The following is a 16,568-nucleotide window of genomic DNA, read 5'->3' on the forward strand; positions in this document are numbered from 1 at the left end:
TATCTGCCTGTCACTCTCAAATAAGTAAAAAACAAAAACAAAACAGCCTGGAGGGATGACTTAGTGGTTAAGGTGTTTGCCTGCAAAGCCAAAGGACCCAGGTTCTATTCCCCAAGGACCCGTGTTAGCCATAAGAGGCGCATGCGTCTGGAGTTTGTTTGCAGTGGCTGGAAGCCCTGCCATGCCTATTCTCTCTCTTCCTCTGTCAAATAAATAAATAAATAAATAAAATGCTTTAAAAAGTAAATAAAAAAGCCAGGCGTGGTGGCGCACGCCTTTAATCCCAGCACTTGGGAGGCAGAGGTGGGAGGATCGCCGTGAGTTCAAGGCTACCCTGAAACTACATAGTGAATTCCAGGTCAGTCTGGGCCAAAGTGAGACCCTACCTCAAAAAAACAAAAAAAAACAACAAAAAAAAGTAAATAAAAAATATATTAAAAAAATTTAATGAGCCAGGTGTGGTGATGCATGCCTTTAATCCCAACTCTCAGGAGGCAGAGGTAGGAGGATCACTGTGAGTTCAACGATGCCCGCAGATTACACAGTGAATCCCAGGTCAGCCCAGGCTAGGGAGAAACCCTACCTCAAAAAACAAACAAACAAAAAAAAAATATGTTCATATCCCATTCCTCCTTTTTTTTTAATCCCTCCCCTTTTTGAGGTAGAGTCTTGCTCTAGCCCGGGCTGACCTGGAATTCACTATGTAGTCTCAGGCAGGCCTTGAACTCAGGGCAATCTTCCCACCTCTGCCTCCCAAGTGCTGGGATTAAAGGCGTATACCACCAGGCCTGATCCCCAATTGTTTTAAATTTTTATTTACTTATCCTTTTTTTTGTTTGTTTTTTTGAGGTAGGATCTCACTCTAGTCCAGGCTGACCTGGAATTCACTCTGTAGTCTCAGGGTGGCCTTGAACTCATGGTGATCCTCTTACCTCTGCCTCCTAGAGTGCTGGGATTAAAGGGATGCACCACCATGCCCGGCTATTTATCCATTTTCAATGTGAGAGACAGGCAGATAGACAGGGAGAATGGGCACACCAGGGCATCCAGCCACTGCAAAGGAACTCCAGATGCATGCGCTCCTTGTGCATCTGGCTTACATGGGGACTGTGGAATTGAACCTGGGTCTTTAGGTTTAACTGCTTTAACTGCTAAGCCATCACTCTAGCCCCCAATTAATTTTTTTTTTCGAGGTAGGGTCTTGATCTAGCCAGGTTGACCTGGAATTCGCTATGTAGTCTCAAAGTGGCCTCAAACTCATGGCGATCCTACTGGTCACTGCAAAAAAACTTCAGACATATGTGCCACTTTGTGCATCTGTATCATGTGGGTCTGGGGAACTCAACCTGAGTCAGCAGGTGTTGAAAGCAAGTGACTTTAATCGCTGAGCCATATCCTCAGCCCTCATGTCCAAATTTTTACAGCTACATTCCTTGTTCCTCAAATCAGTATTCTCTTTTCAGTAGCTTATGAGTATTTAATCATTAGATCCTGTAGAGTTTACAGAGTTTCCAGAAGCACCAGAATACCACCATAGACTTTCTTCACATTTAGTAATATACTAAAGTTGTCCGTTTGGAAATCAGAGGTTGAAGAATAGCAATTTCATTCCAAGACCACTTCCCTATTGGCTCCAGGAAGTATATAAAAAAAATTCTAGTTGTCATTTAGATAATTAACTCATATAAATTTGATTAATTTTAACATTTTAAATTTCTACCTCTATATTCCTTTTTGTCATTACAGAAGCAAAATTAAATTATTTTTACATTTTTCTAGAAGTAAAAAACATGTTTTTGTTAGCCTGCAAGGAAATGATTTTGTTGTTTTTGTTTCTATTTTTTGAGGTAGGGTATAACTCTAGCCCAGGCTGACCTGGAGAGTCTCAGGGTGGCCTGGATCTCACAGCGATCCTCCTACCTCTGCCTCTCGAGTGCTGGGATTAAAGGTGTGAGCCACCACGCCTGGTTTAAGGAAATAATTTTATATTGAACTCCACTTAGTTATGCAGTGGTCACAAAGCTGTATAGATTCTAATATTTGAGGCCTGTTCCAAGTCCTTATTGATGCCCATTGTACTTTAATTTTTTTTTTTGTTTTGTTTTTTCAAGGTAGGGTTTCACTGTAGTCCAGGCTGACCTGGAAGTGATCCTCCTACTTCTGCCTCCTGAGTCCTGGGATTAAAAGGTATGTGCCACAATGCCCAGCTATATTTTAACTTATTGCCAAGTTCAAAACAAATGCTTGTTATATTTTATAGCTGAAATTATAAATTAATGTAAATTGATGAATACTACATTCTGATAGGAACATTAGCATCCTCTTAGGCAAACTCAAATTAAGAAAATTCCAGAAGCTGGGTGGGGTAGTGCACACCTTTAATCCCAGCATCACTGTGAGTTTCAGGCCACCCTAAGACTACATAGTGAATTCCAGATCAGCAAAACTCTAGCGCCCACATAAATGCCAGGTGAGCATTTTAGCCTAGCTATAATCCTAGCATTCAGGAGGTGGAGTCAGGGAATCCCCAGAGCAAACTGGCTATCTTAAACTATGAGAGACCCTGCCTCAGTTAACAATATGGACAGCAAATGAAGAAAACACCAGGTATCAGCTAAGTCTCCACATGCACCTGCACAATGTGCCCACACAGACACACACACACAGGAACATGCATATACAAACAAAAGCACATCTCACACACACAGATGTGCAAAAACAAAACAAAACAAAAAAACCCAAAACAGGATTCCATCTGTTCTCCATTAAAATTACAATTCCCCACAAGCCACAAACTTTTGTCATCTGCCAATAGTCAAAATACATAATCCAAAGATTTCTACAGAAAAACAGCCACAATTTTCTGGAGTTTTCCTATATGGTCATAATGGCACTTATTCCTTTACATACATTCTAATTAACCCCAAGCAGCCTTAGAGACTGTTATTATTATTCTCACTCAAATAATAACTATGGCTGGGCTTGGTAGCACACACCTTTAATCCCAGCACTGGGGAGGCAGAAGTAGGAGGATCACCATGAGTTCGAGTCCACCCTGAAACTACATAGTGAATTCCAGGTCAGCCTGAACTAGAGCGAGACCCTACCTAGACAACCCCCCCAAAATAAATATAATATGTATGCATGTATCTATATCCCTTTTCTTCTCCTAGTACTGGGGATTGAACCTAGGACCTCACACATGCTAAGTAAGCACTCTACCATTAACCTGTATCTCCAGCTCTTTTAATTATTTTTTTTCAAAACAACAGTCTTACTCTTTAGCCAACATTGGCCTCAAACTCTCTGTAGTCCTCATATCAGTCTCCCCTGAACTAGACTGTAAGTACCACAACCATGCCTGGCTTCTTTTGACTTATTTGGGATAGGGTCTCACTGGGCAGCCCAGGCTGGCCATGAACACTCTGTAGTCCAGGTAGGTCTTGAACCTGTGATCTTCCTGCCTTTGCCTCCCACTTAGCTGAGATTATAGGTTTTTATGAGTAGGAATTGAAATTGGTATTTACCTCTCCGTGGCTGCAAAGTCAGTTTGAGGAAGGAAAATAGAACCCAGCTTTCAAATCTCTAGTTGGAAGTCTGTCCACTAGTGCATCTTGTTCTTTGGTTCTAGGTCAGCGGTCATTCTAAAAAAGAAGCAGAAATCTTTGTTGTTGCTGCTGTTGGCTTTTTCTTTTTTTCCCCAAGGTAGGGTCTCACCCTGGTCCAGGCTGACCTGGATCTCAACCTCAACTCAACCTGTGATTAAAAGTGTGCACCAGCATGCCTGGCCAGAAATCATTTACGAAACACTACATGTGGGGGCTGGAGGGATGGCTTAGCGGTTAATGCATTTGCCTGCAAAGCCAAAGGACCCAGGTTCAATTCCCCAGGACACACGTTAGCCGGTGGCACATGTGCCTAGAGGCCCTGTCGCGTCTATTAATTCTGTGTGTGTCAAATAAATAAATAAAATAAAATAAAAACAACTAAATTTGGGCTGGAGATGACTCAGCAGTTAAAGGCCCTTGCTTGCAAAGGATGACAGCCCAGGTTTGAGTCTCTAGTACCCAAGCAAATACAGATGCACAAAGTAGTTCACGTATCTGGATTTCATTAGCAGTGGCAGGAGGTCCTGGCATCCCATGCCACTCTCATTTTATCTCTCTCCTTGCAAATAAATATTTTGAAAATATTAAAAGGAAATATGGAGCTGGAGAGATGGCTTGGTGGTTAAGGCGTATGCCTGCGAAGCCTAAGGACCCCGGTTTGATTCTCCAGGTCCCATGTAAACCAGGTGTACATGGTGGCACGTGCATCTGGAGTACATTTGCAGTGGCTAGAAGCCACAGCAATGCCAATCTCACTCTTTCCTCTCTTCCTCCCTCCCTCTCTCTGACTCAAATAAATAATTTTTTTTTAAAAAAGAAGTATGATTCACACAAAGGCACTATACAACATGAACACCAAATGAGGCCAAATTGAAAAATTTAATTAGAGAAAAAAATAAATAAACCATATGGGTGACATATGCCTATATCAGGCCTAGGGAGGATGAGGCAGGAGAATTTTGGATTCAAAGACAGCTTACGCTATACTAAAATGTCCCAAAAATAACATCCCCTGGATGAGAACTGACTTAGGAGCATTCGTGACCTCACAGTGGGTCTTATTACCCCACAAAACCTTCATAATTCTGAGACCAATAACATTTTTTTACATAGAAGATGGAGGACAGAAAGAATGAGACATGGGCTGGAGAGATGGCTTAGCCATTAAGCGCTTGCCTGTGAAGCCTAAGGACCCTGGTTCAAGGCTTGATTCCCCAGGACACACGTTAGCCAGATGCACAAGGGGGTGCACGCGTCTGTTTGTTTGCAGTGGCTGGAAGCCCTGGTGCGCCCATTCTCTCTCTCTCTCTCTCTGCCTCTTCTTCTTTCTGTCTGTCGCTCCCAAATAAATAAATTAAAAAGAAGAATGAGACATCAAAACAGAAGGACTACTTAAAAAGAAGAGGGTAATAAGTGGAATATGTGTGAGAGAAGGGAATAAAAGTGTTTAAGAGGACAGGAATATGATCAAATTACAGTATGTTCATATATTCAAATTCTCAATAACAAGTATTTTTAGGGATGGAGAGATGGTTTAGTGGTTAAGGCACTTGCCTGCAAAGCCAAAGGACCCAGGTTCAATTCTCCAGGTTCCATGTAAGCCATATGCACAAGATGGCGCATCTGGAATTGGTTTGCAGTGGCTAGAGGCCCTGGTATGCCCATTTTCTCTCTTTCTCCCCCCCCCAAATAAAAATAAATTGTTTTAAATAGTTGCAGTTAGCCAGACGTGGTGGTACACACCTTTAATCCCAACACTCAGGAGGCAGACGTAGGAAGATCAATGTGAGTTCAAAGACACCCTGAGTCTACATAGTGAATTCCAGGTTAGCCTGTCCTAGAGTGAGACCCTACCTCAAAATAAATAAATAAATAAAATGTTGCAGTTGAGCTGGAGAGATGGCTCAGTGGTCAAAGGTGTTTGCTTGCAAAATCTCATTGCCAGGGTTCAACTCCCTAGCATTTACATAAAGCCAGATTCACAAAATGGGACGTGTATCTAAAATTTATTTGCAAATGGGCAAGAGACCCTGGCATGTCCAGTCTCTTCTCTCCTTGCAAACCTTGCAAATAATAAGTAAACATATTTTTAAAAATAGGGCTGGAGAGATGGCTTAGTGGTTAAGGCACCTGCCTGCTAAGCCTGAGGACCCAGGTTCGATCCCAGAACTCATGTTACCAGGTGTACATGGGTGGTGCATGCAACTGGAATTCATTTGCAGTGGTTTGAGGCCCTGGTGCACCTATCCTCTCCTTCACTAATCAATAAATAAATATTTTTTAAAAATTAAAAATAGGGAGGGAAGGCATTACCATGGGATATTGTTTATAATCATAGAAGCTGTTAATAAAAAAAAATTGAAAAAAAATAGCTGGGTGTAGTGGCATTCACATTTAATCCCAGCACTTGGAGGCAGAGGTATTAACCTGAGTTGGAGGCCACCCTGAGACTTCATAGTGAATTCCAGGTCAGCCTGAGCTAGAGTGAGACCCTACCTCAAAAAAACAGAAGGAAAAAAATTAATAAAGTTACGGCTTATTGGGAATGATAAAATAATCCATGCTAGGGTTGAAGAGATGGCTCAGTGGTTGAGGGCCTTGCCTGCAGAGACTAATGACTCAGGCTTAATTCTCCAGTACCGGTGTAAAGCTGGATGCACTCCGTGCATGCATCTGGAGTATGTTTTCAATGGCTAGAGGACCTAGAACATCCATTCATTCCTCATTCTCTGTGTGTCGATCTCTCTACCCTTTATCTCTTGCTGCTTACAAATAAATATAAAAATATTGCTGGGCATGATGGCATATGCCTGTAATTCGAGCACTTGTGAGGCAGAGGTAGGAGGATCGCTATGAGTTCGGGCTACCCTCAGACAACTACATAGAGAATTCCAGATCAGCCTGTATTAGAGTGAGACTACTTCAAAAAACAAACAAAAAAATACTAAAATAATGCAAATAGGGCTGGAGAGATGACTTAGCAGTTAAAACAGTTGCCTGAAAAGCCAAAAGACCCAGGCTCGATTCCCCAGGACCCACAAAAGGTGGTGCACCCTGGAGTTCCTTTGCAATGACTAAAGGCTCTAGTGTGCCCATTCTCTCTATCTGCCTCTTTTTCGCTTTCTCAAATGAATAAAAATAAAAATAAAGGAGCTGAGTGTGGTGGTACACGCCTTTAATCCCAGAGGCAGAGAGGCAGGAGGATTACCATGAGTTCCGCTCCACCCTGAGAGTACATAGTGAATTCCAGGTCAGCCTGGACTAGAGTTAGACCCTACCTCAAACCCCCCAAAATAATAATAATAGTAAAATAATTTTGAAAAACTAAATAAAATGAAAATATAAAATAATTCAAATAACTGAATAAAAATTTATAAAATCCATGCTAAATAACTCTGGATTCAGTTCCTAATACTACTCCCAGCCCCCTAAATCACACGGGTTATAAACTGTCAATACGTCACTTACACTCACTAGATATATATAGATATAGATATAGATATAGATATATAGATATAGGTATATGCTTATTTTTTAAAAAAGAGAAAGAAAATGGGCATGCCAGAGCCTTCAGCCACTGCAAATGAACTCCAGATGCATGGGCCACCTTGTGCATCCAGCTTACGTGGGTCCTGGAGAATCAAACCTGGGTCCTTTGACTTTGCAGGCAAATGCCTTAACCCTTAAAGCTCAAAATACTCATGTTTTAGACATTCACTAAACATGTAAAGTACTAAAATAAAAGAACTTATGACTGTCAATATAGTGTAGTAACTCCTCTATAACTGATGGTACACTTATTAAATCTAGCAAAAATTAACCAGTGTTAGGCTGGGCGTGGTTGCATATGCCTTTAATCCCACCCAGCACTCAGGAGGCAGAGGTAGGAGGATCAACAACCAGAGTTCAAGGCCATCCTGAGACTACATAGTAAACTCCAAGTCAACCTGAACCAGAACAAAAACCCTACCTCGAAAAACAAAAACAAAAAAATTAGCCAGGCATGCTGGCAGTGGCCAGCCTGGAACTGACTATATATAGTGAATTCCAGGTCAGCCCGAACTAAGCAAGACCTGACCTCGAAAAGCAAAACAAAACAAATAAACAGCTAGCAAAAATTAATTCTTGTGCTGGAGGCATGGCATAGCAATTAAGGCATTTGCCTACAAAGCCAAAGGACCCAGGCTTGATTCCCCAGGACCCACATTAGCCGGATACACAAGGGGGCACATGTGTCTGGAGTTTATTTGCAGTGGCCAGAGGCCTGACGCGCCCATTCTCTCTCCCCCCTCCTCTGTGTTAAATAAATAAATAAACATAATTTTTAAAAATTAATCCTGGGCTGGAGAGATGGCTTAGCGGTTAAGCGCTTGCCTGTGAAGCCTAAGGACCCCGGTTCGAGGCTCGGTTCCCCAGGTCCCATGTTAGCCAGATGCACAAGGGGGCGCACGCGTCTGGAGTTCGTTTGCAGTGGCTGGTAGCCCTGGCGTGCCCATTGTCTGTCTGTGTCTCTCTCTCTCTCTCTCTCTCTCTCTCTCTCTCTCTCTCTCTCTGCCTCCTTCTCTGTCTGTTGCTCTCAAATAAATAAATAAAAAAATAAACCAAAAAAAAATTTAAATAAAAATTAATCCTTAAAAATACAGTAAAACAAGATAGGCATAGTGGTGCACACCTTTAATCCTAGCACTCAGTGGCAGAGACAGAAGGTTCACAATGAGTTCAAGGCCACCCCACCCTGAGACTACACAGTGAATTCCAGAACAGCCTGGGGTGGAGACCCTATCTCAAAAAAAAAAAAAAAAAAAAAAAAGATTAACATCCTTTAGTAGTTTATTTACTTATCTTCAATAGTGAGTAGTGCTACTGTTAGTTTGTGTAAGCTAGTAAATTTAATAAGATAAATAGACTTTTGAAAACCCTAAAAGCAGAGCAAATACTTGGTTAAGTCAAATAGTGGAATACTTTATAGCTGACATTTTTCTTCCCTACATTACAAAATGAACTACCAGCTTCAAGTAACAGAAGAGTGGAACTTACTATAAACAAAGAGAAAATCCCAAGTGAAAGGTAAAGCAGAGTACTGCTGGTATAGTGACAAGCACAACCAAAAGGCAAAAGCTAAATTTGAATTAACAGTTTCCAAGTAATGATACATGTTTGTAGTCCCAGCACTTGGGTAGCTGAGGCAGGAAGTTGGTAAGCTTGAGGCCCATCTGGGCTACACAAGCAGATTCTGTATCAAAAACTGAACAAGTTTCCAAAGATTTTGGTATTTAAGGTACAACTAAGAGGAAACCTACCACATAATTAACTAGTTCATCAAACTAAGCTGACAATACTTTCTTGGCCCAAGATAAAGAGTAGGCTCTCCTGTTGACAGGTGGTTTATAACACAAAATTAGTGTGTTCTTCCAAGAAACAATTTTTTATATTGGAGCCCATCTTATCAACAGCATACCCCAAAGGGAATGGGATTCTACATCCCTGAAAAGTCTAAAGGTGTTCCAAACTGAGGCTCAAGTGTACAAAGTATATATATGTAGTACCACATCTCTACATTCGAGGGGGGGGGGGAGATACTGGTAGGGAAAATGTGAAAATACCGACTAGAGAAAGCTTGAAAAAAAATTTTTTTAGCGGCAAAGGGAAGTGGTGGTGCAAGCCTGTAATTCCAGTACTTGTGAGGCAGAGGCAGAGGCACGAGGACTGCTTCAAAAATTCAAGGGCAGCCTGGTCTACTCGTAGATATCAAGCCAGCCAGAGGTGAAGTTGTAGATTTTTGTTTTGTTTTATGGTGGTATTGTTGCTTTGATTTTGTTTTGAGAGTGGGTGTTGTTATGTAGCCTAGGCAAGCTTTTTGTTTGTTTTTTTGAGGTAGGGTCTCACTCTAGCCCAGGCTGACCTGGAATTTACTATGTAGTCTCAGGGTGGCCTCGAACTCAACGGCGATCCTCCTGCCTATGCCTCCCGAGTGCTGGGATGAAAGGCGTGCGCCACCACGCACGGCTCTAGGCTAGCTTTTTAAAGTTCTTTACATTTTAAAAAAATTTACTTGCACTCATGGATATATGTGTATACATGGGCATACCAAGGTCTGTTGCTACTGCAAACACAAACACCACTTTACATCCAGCATCACATAGATGCTGGGAAAATTGAACCCAAACTCAACAGGCTTTTCAAACAAGCACCTTTAATCACCGTGCCATCACTCCAGTCCCAGAGTAGCTTTAAACTCATGATCCTCCTGCTTCAGCCTCCTGAATGCTAAAATTATAGGCACACACCACCATGCTGGCTATGGTTTCTTGTTGTTTTCTGATCATCCAGTTGTGGGGGTGCTCACCTTTAATCCCAGCACTCAGGAGGCAGAGGTAGGAGGATCACCATGAGTTCGAGGCCACCCTGAGATTACATAGTGAATTCCAGGTCAGCCTGGGCTAGAGTAAGATCCTACCTCAAAAAAATAAATTGCTGGATTTGGTGGTGCATACCTTTAATCCCAACACTTGGAAAGCAGTGGTAGGAGAATCACTATGAGTTTGAGGCCACCCTAACACTACATAGTTCACACAAGGTTGGCCTGGGCTAGAGTGAGACCCTATCTCAACTGCCCCCCCAAAACATTGTCATATGACAAACCTACATATCCAACTGAATTGAGAACCACAATCCTCAAAGTTATACATTATTTGCCATAATTTTCTTTCTAAACCTAGTAACTCTTTGTAAAAATTACGAGAAATCTCTTACATGAAAGAGGATCTAATTTTTAGGAAAAAAAAAAAAAAAAGAAGCCTGAAGTCATCTAGAGCCAAGACAGTTAAATAGGGTAGAGACAGACAGGTTAAAATTCCTATTAAAATCACAAAGAGAGCCAGGTACGGTAGTGCTTGCCTGCAACACAGGTTCGATTCCCCAGTAACCAGCATCTGGAGTTCATCTGCAGCTGGTAAAGGCCTGGCATGCCCATTCTCTCTGTGTCTGCCTCTTTCCCTCTCTCAAATAAATAAACAAATAAAATAAAAATAAAGGGCTGGGAGGTGGCTTAGCAGTTAAGGTACTTGCCAGCAAAACCAAAGGACCCAGGTTCAATTCTTCGGTACCCATGCAAAACCAGATGCACAGGTGGCACATGTATCTGGAGTTTGTTTGCAGAGACTGGAGTCCCTGGTATATTCATTCTCTATCTGCCTCTTTCTCTGTTTCTCTCTACTTGTAAATAAACAAATAAAAGTAAATAAATAAAATACAGGTAACTTCTGCCAGCAAGCACAAGTGTGCAAGATTCTGCCACAGGACTCTTTCCCCCAACTTTAGCCACATGTAGTTTCTGTCAAGGAACTCCCAAACCACTCACAATTCCCAGATGGGCGTCCTCAATTCTGAATGTCCTTTAAAATAAAATAAAACCTGGGTGTAGTAGACCTTTAATCCCAGCACTCAGGAGGTAGGAGAATTGTTTTGAGTTGGAGGTCACCCTGAGACTACACAGTGAATTCCGGTTCAGCCTGACCTTGAGTGAGACTCTTATCTCAAAAGTGAAAATTGGCCAGGGGTGGTGGCACACGCCTTTAATCCCAGCACTTGGGAGGCAGAGGTAGGAGGATCACCATGAGCTCCATACAGGCCACCCTGAGACTACAGTGAATTCCAGGTCAGCCTGAGCTAGAGCGAAACCCTGGGGGGGCGCGGAGGATAAGGGCTGGGGAGATGGCTTAGCAAAGTGCTTGCCTGTGAAAACTAAGGACCCAAATTCAATTCATAAACTAGACACAGATGTTGGTGCATGTGTCTGGAGTTCGTTTGCAGTGGCTGGAGGCCCTGCTGTGCCCATTCTCATTCTTTATGTGCCTTTCTCTCCCAAACAAAGTATTTGGGGGGGAAAAAAACCCACAGGGCTGGGGAAATGGCTTAGCAGTTAAGGCACATGCCTGCAAAACCTAAGGACCGAGGTTCAATTCCCAAGGTCCCACATAAGCCAGATGCACGTGGTGGCATGCATCTGAAGTTCGTTTCCAGTGGCTGGAGGCCCTGGTGCGCCCACTCTATCTCTCCCTCTCTCTAATAAATAAAGAATCCAGAAAATAAATAAATTAAATAAAAACCTCAAACCTGGGCTGTGGAGATGGCTCACTGGTTAAAGGTAGTTGCTCATGGGCTAGAGAGATGGCTTAGCAGTTAAGGTGCCTGCCTGCAAAGCCAAAGGACCTCAGTTTGATTCCCCAAGACCCACGTAAGCCAGATACACAAGGTGGCACATGCATCCCGAGTTCATTTGCAGTGGCTAGAGGCCCTAGCACGCCCATTCTCTCCCTCCCTCCCTCCCTCTCTTCCTAGTTCTTTCAAATAAATAAATAAAAATAAAATATCTTTTTAAAAAAAGGTACTTGCTCAAAAAACCTGTGGGCCACGGTTCTATTTCCTAGGACACAAGTAAAGCCCAATGCAAACAATGGAGCCTGCACCTGGTGTTGGAAGGCAGTGGAAAAACTCTGGCACTCCCATATCCGCACATAAGCAAAAACAAAACAAAACAAAAAAGTACCTGGGCAAGGTAGCCCACAGCTTTAATCCCAGCATGTGGGAGGCAGAGGTAGAAGGATTACAGTGAGTTCAAGGGCACCCTGAGACTACATAATAAATTCCAGGTCAGCCTGAGCCAGAGTGAGACCCCACCTCAAAATCAAACAAACAAACAAACAAACAAAATTTTAAAACTCAAACTCAGACTTTGAATACATCTTAGAATAACATTTGTTTTTTGAGGTAGTGGCAGAAGGACCACTGTGAGTTTGAGGTCACCCTGAGACTACATAGTGAATTCCAGGTTAGCCTGAGCTACAATGAGACCCTATCTCGAAAAATCAAAAACAAACAAACAAACAAAAAAAAACAAACCAAACAAACAAACAAACAAAAAAACCCAAATAACTAGTTATCTACTTATTTATTTGAGAGAGAGAGAGAATGGGCCCCTGTGCATCTGGCGTACTTGTGTCCTGGGTAATCAAACCTGGATCATTTGGTTTTGCAGGCAAGCACTTTAACTGTTAAGCAATCTCTCCAGCCCCAAGTTTTCTTATGTAGGCAAACATTCTCTTTGTCACATTACTAATTTAAAAATAGTAAAACACTCGGTTTCCCTTGATGTATCAATTCATCTTTAACTTATTTTCTCTATAAAGATGTTTAATTTTCATTTTAAAATTTATTTTAGAGTCAGACATGGTAGTACATGCCTTTAACCCCAGCACTTGTGAGGCAGAGGTAAAAGGACCATTGTGAATACAAGGCCACCCTGGGATTAGAGTAAATTCCAGGTCAGCCTGGGCTAGAGCAAAACTCTACCTTGAAAAATAAAAAAAAAGTTTTAGTGTGTATACAAAATAATGGGTTTTATTATGGCATTTTCATATTAAATTTTAATATATTTTTTAAAGATATTTACTAAAGTTTTTTTTATTTACTAGAGACAGAGAGGAAGAGGGAGGGAGGGAGAGAATGGGCGTGCCAGGACCTCCAGATACATACGCCACTGTGTGCACCTAGCTTACGTGGGACCTGGAGAATCGAACTTGGATCCTTAGGCTTCAAAGGCATGCACAGCTACGCCATCTCTCCAGCTCCATTTTTTTGTGGCTTTTTTCCCCTAATTTTTTAACATTTTATTTATTAGATACAGAAGGAGAGAGAGAGAATGGAGAATGCCAGGCCTCTAGCCGCTGCAAACGAAGGCCATACGCATGTGCCACGTTGTGCATCTGGCTAACATGAGACCTGGAGAATTGAACCTGGATCCTTAGGCTTTGCCGGCAAGTGCCTTAACTGCTAAGCCATCTCTCCAGCCCCTACTTTTTTGTTTTTCAAGGTAGGGTCTCACTCTAGCCCAGGCTGACCTGGAATTCACTATGTAGTCTCAGGGTGACCTTGAACTCATGGTAATCCTCCTACCTCTGCCTCCCGAGTGCTGGGAGTAAAGGTGCACACCAGCATGCATGCCTCTTAGAATATCTTTTTTTGTTTTAATTATTTTATTTATTTGAGAAAGAGGCAGAGAGAGAGAGAAAGGGAGACAGAGTGAATGGGCACATCAGGGCCTCCAGCCACTGCAAACGACCTGCAGATGCACACATCACCTTGTGCATCTGGCCTAAGTGTGTACTAGGGAATCAAACCAGGATTCTTAGGCTTCTCAGGCAAGCACCTTAACCATTAAACCATTTCTCCATCCCCTAGAATATCTTTTATATCACCTAAATTTTCTTAAGTAGTTTGAAAAGATCCCTAAGGATAACTTTTCTATCTACTCTCAAACAGAATTTCTTAAAAAAAAAAAAAAAATTAGCGGGGCATGGTGACGCACACCTTTAATCCTAGCACTGGGGAGGCAGAGGTAGGAGGATCCGTGAGTTCAAGGCCACCCTGAGACTACATCTACATGGTAAATTCCAGGTCAGCCTGAGCTAGAATGAGAACCTACCTCAAAAAAAAAAAAAAAAAAAATTAGTTATTTGAGAGAGAGAGAGAGAGAGAGAGTGGGGGGGGGGAGAATGGGCACCTGTGCATCTGGCTTGCCCTGGGTAATCAAACCTGGGTCATTTGGCTTTGCAAGCAAATGCCTTAAATGCTAAGCAATCTCTCCAACCCCAAGTTTTCTTATGTAGGTAAATATTCTTGTAATCTCTGTCACCTTGGGATGACTCAGAAGGCACCATGGTGCTGAGAAGCAATAAAGGAGGATCATTGTGAGTTCGAGGCCACCCTGAGACTACGTAGTGAGTTCCAGGTTGGCCTGAGCCAGAGTGAGAGCCTACCTCAAAAAAACAAAAACAACAAAAATTTTTTTTTAGCTGGACGTGGTGGTGAACGCCTTTAATCCCAGCACTCAGGAAGCAGAGGTAGGAAGACTCCCATGAGTTCGAGACCGCCCTAAGACTACGTAGTGAATTCCAGGTCAGCCTGGGCCAGAGTGAGTGGGACCCTACCACGGAAAGCCAAGATATATATAAAATTTATTTGCAAGCAAAGACAGACAGAGAGAAAGAGGAATTGGCACACCAGGGCCGCCAGCTGCTACAAATTAACTTCAGATGCATGCACCACTGTGCATCTGGCTCTATGTAGGTACTGGGGAATGTAACTAGAGTCATTAGGACTTTACAAGCAAGCACCTTAACTGCTGAACCATCCCTCCAACCCAAATCTAGCTACTAATGTCTAAATGTCTCTGGAGCCAGACCTGGTGGTTACTTGGGAGTCTGGAACATTCAAAGAGTGAGGCCTGCCTGGGATACACAGTAAGTTCAAAGCCAATTTAGGCAACTTAGTGAGACCCTATGTCAAAAAAAAAAAAAAAAAAAAAGGGCTGGAGAGATGGCTTAGCGGTTAAGCGCTCGCCTGTGAAGCCTATGGACCCCGGTTCAAGGCTCGGTTCCCCAGGTCCCACGTTAGCCAAATGCACAAGGGGGCGCACACGTCTGGAGTTCGTTTGCAGTGGCTGGAAGCCCTGGCGCGCCCATTCTCTCTCCTTCTATCTGTCTTTCTCTCTGTCTGTCACTCTCAAATAAATAAATAATGAACAAAAATTAAAAAAAAAAAAAAAGGAGCTGAGGCTATAGCTCTGTTGGTAGAGTGCTTGCCTAGCATGCACAAGGTCTGATTGTATCACTTCATCAAATAAACTGGGCATTATGGTACACACCTGCAACTCCAGCATCAGTGAGGTGGAGGCAAGAGGAACATAAATTCAAGGTCATCACCAGTTACACAGGGAGTTCAAGACTCACCTGGGCTACAAGAGACCATCTCAAAAATAAGAATAACTGGGCTGGAGAGATGGCTTAGCGGTTAAGCGCTTGCCTGTGAAGCCTAAGGACCCCGGTTCGAGGCTTGGTTCCCCAGGTCCCACGTTAGCCAGATGCACAAGGGGGCGCCCGCGTCTGGAGTTCGTTTGCAGAGGCTGGAGGCCCTGGCACGCCCTCTCTCTCTCTCCCTCTATCTATCTGTCTTTCTCTCTGTGTCTGTCGCTCTCAAATAAATAAATAAATAAATAAATAAATAAATAAAATTTTAAAAAAATTTTTTTTAAATAAAAAAAAAAGAATAACTGAGATGGGGAGGGGATAAGAAGAAAAATGGAGTTTCAAAGGGGAAAGTGGGGGGAAAGAGGGTATTACCATGGGATTTTTTTTTATAATCATAGAAGTTGTTAATACTAAAATTTTTGAGGGCTGGAGAGATGGCTTAGCGGTTAGGCACTTGCCTGTGCAGCCTAGGGACCCCGGTTCGAGGCTCGATTCCCCATGACACACGTTAGCCAGATGTACAAGGGGGCCTGGCGCGCCCATTCTCTCTCTCTCTCTCTCTCTCTGTCACACTCAAATAAATAAATAAAAATGAACAAAAAAAATTTAAAAAAACTTTTTTGAAAAGAAAAAAATAAAATAAGAATAGAAGCCGGGCATGGTGGTACATGCCTTTAATGACAGCACTTGGGGGGCAGAGGTAAGAGGATCACCATGAGTTCAAGGCCACCCTGAGACTACACAGTGAGTTCCAGGTCAGCCTGGGCTAGAGTGAAACCCTACATCAAAGCAAAACAAAAAAGCAAGGCATGGTGGCACATGTCTTTAATCCCAGCACTCAGGAGGCAAAGGTAGGAGGATGGCTGTGAGTTCAAGACCACTCTGAGACTACATAGTGAATTTCAGGTCAGCCTGGGCTAGAGTGAAACCCTACCTTGAACAACAAAACAACAACAACAACAAAAAGAGTTTCATCAAGTTTGAGGCTAGCCTGGACTACAGAAAAACACATCTCAAGGAAAAAAAATGATTAAAATTCCAAAGAGTTTTTGGAGTTTGTATAATTGAAGTGACTTGAGTTTGAGGCCAATCTGAAACTACACAGTGAATTCCGGATCAGCCTGGGCTAGAGCAAGACCCCACCTAGAAAAAA

The 16,568-nt window shown here is 42.6% G+C and overlaps 1 protein-coding gene across 1 annotated transcript in view; it reads right to left on the reverse strand.

Moving 5' to 3' along the window:
- Positions 1 to 16,568, reverse strand: part of Ctcf (CCCTC-binding factor) — a 112,913-nt gene that overhangs the window by 93,760 nt on the left and 2,585 nt on the right. The window contains exon 2 of the mRNA XM_004661689.2: positions 3,528 to 3,644. The gene's annotated coding sequence lies outside the window, so the exon portion shown is untranslated. The remainder of the gene's footprint in view (positions 1 to 3,527; positions 3,645 to 16,568) is intronic.

This window comes from Jaculus jaculus, chromosome 1 (assembly GCF_020740685.1).
Source record: "Jaculus jaculus isolate mJacJac1 chromosome 1, mJacJac1.mat.Y.cur, whole genome shotgun sequence".
NCBI lineage: Eukaryota > Metazoa > Chordata > Mammalia > Rodentia > Dipodidae > Jaculus > Jaculus jaculus.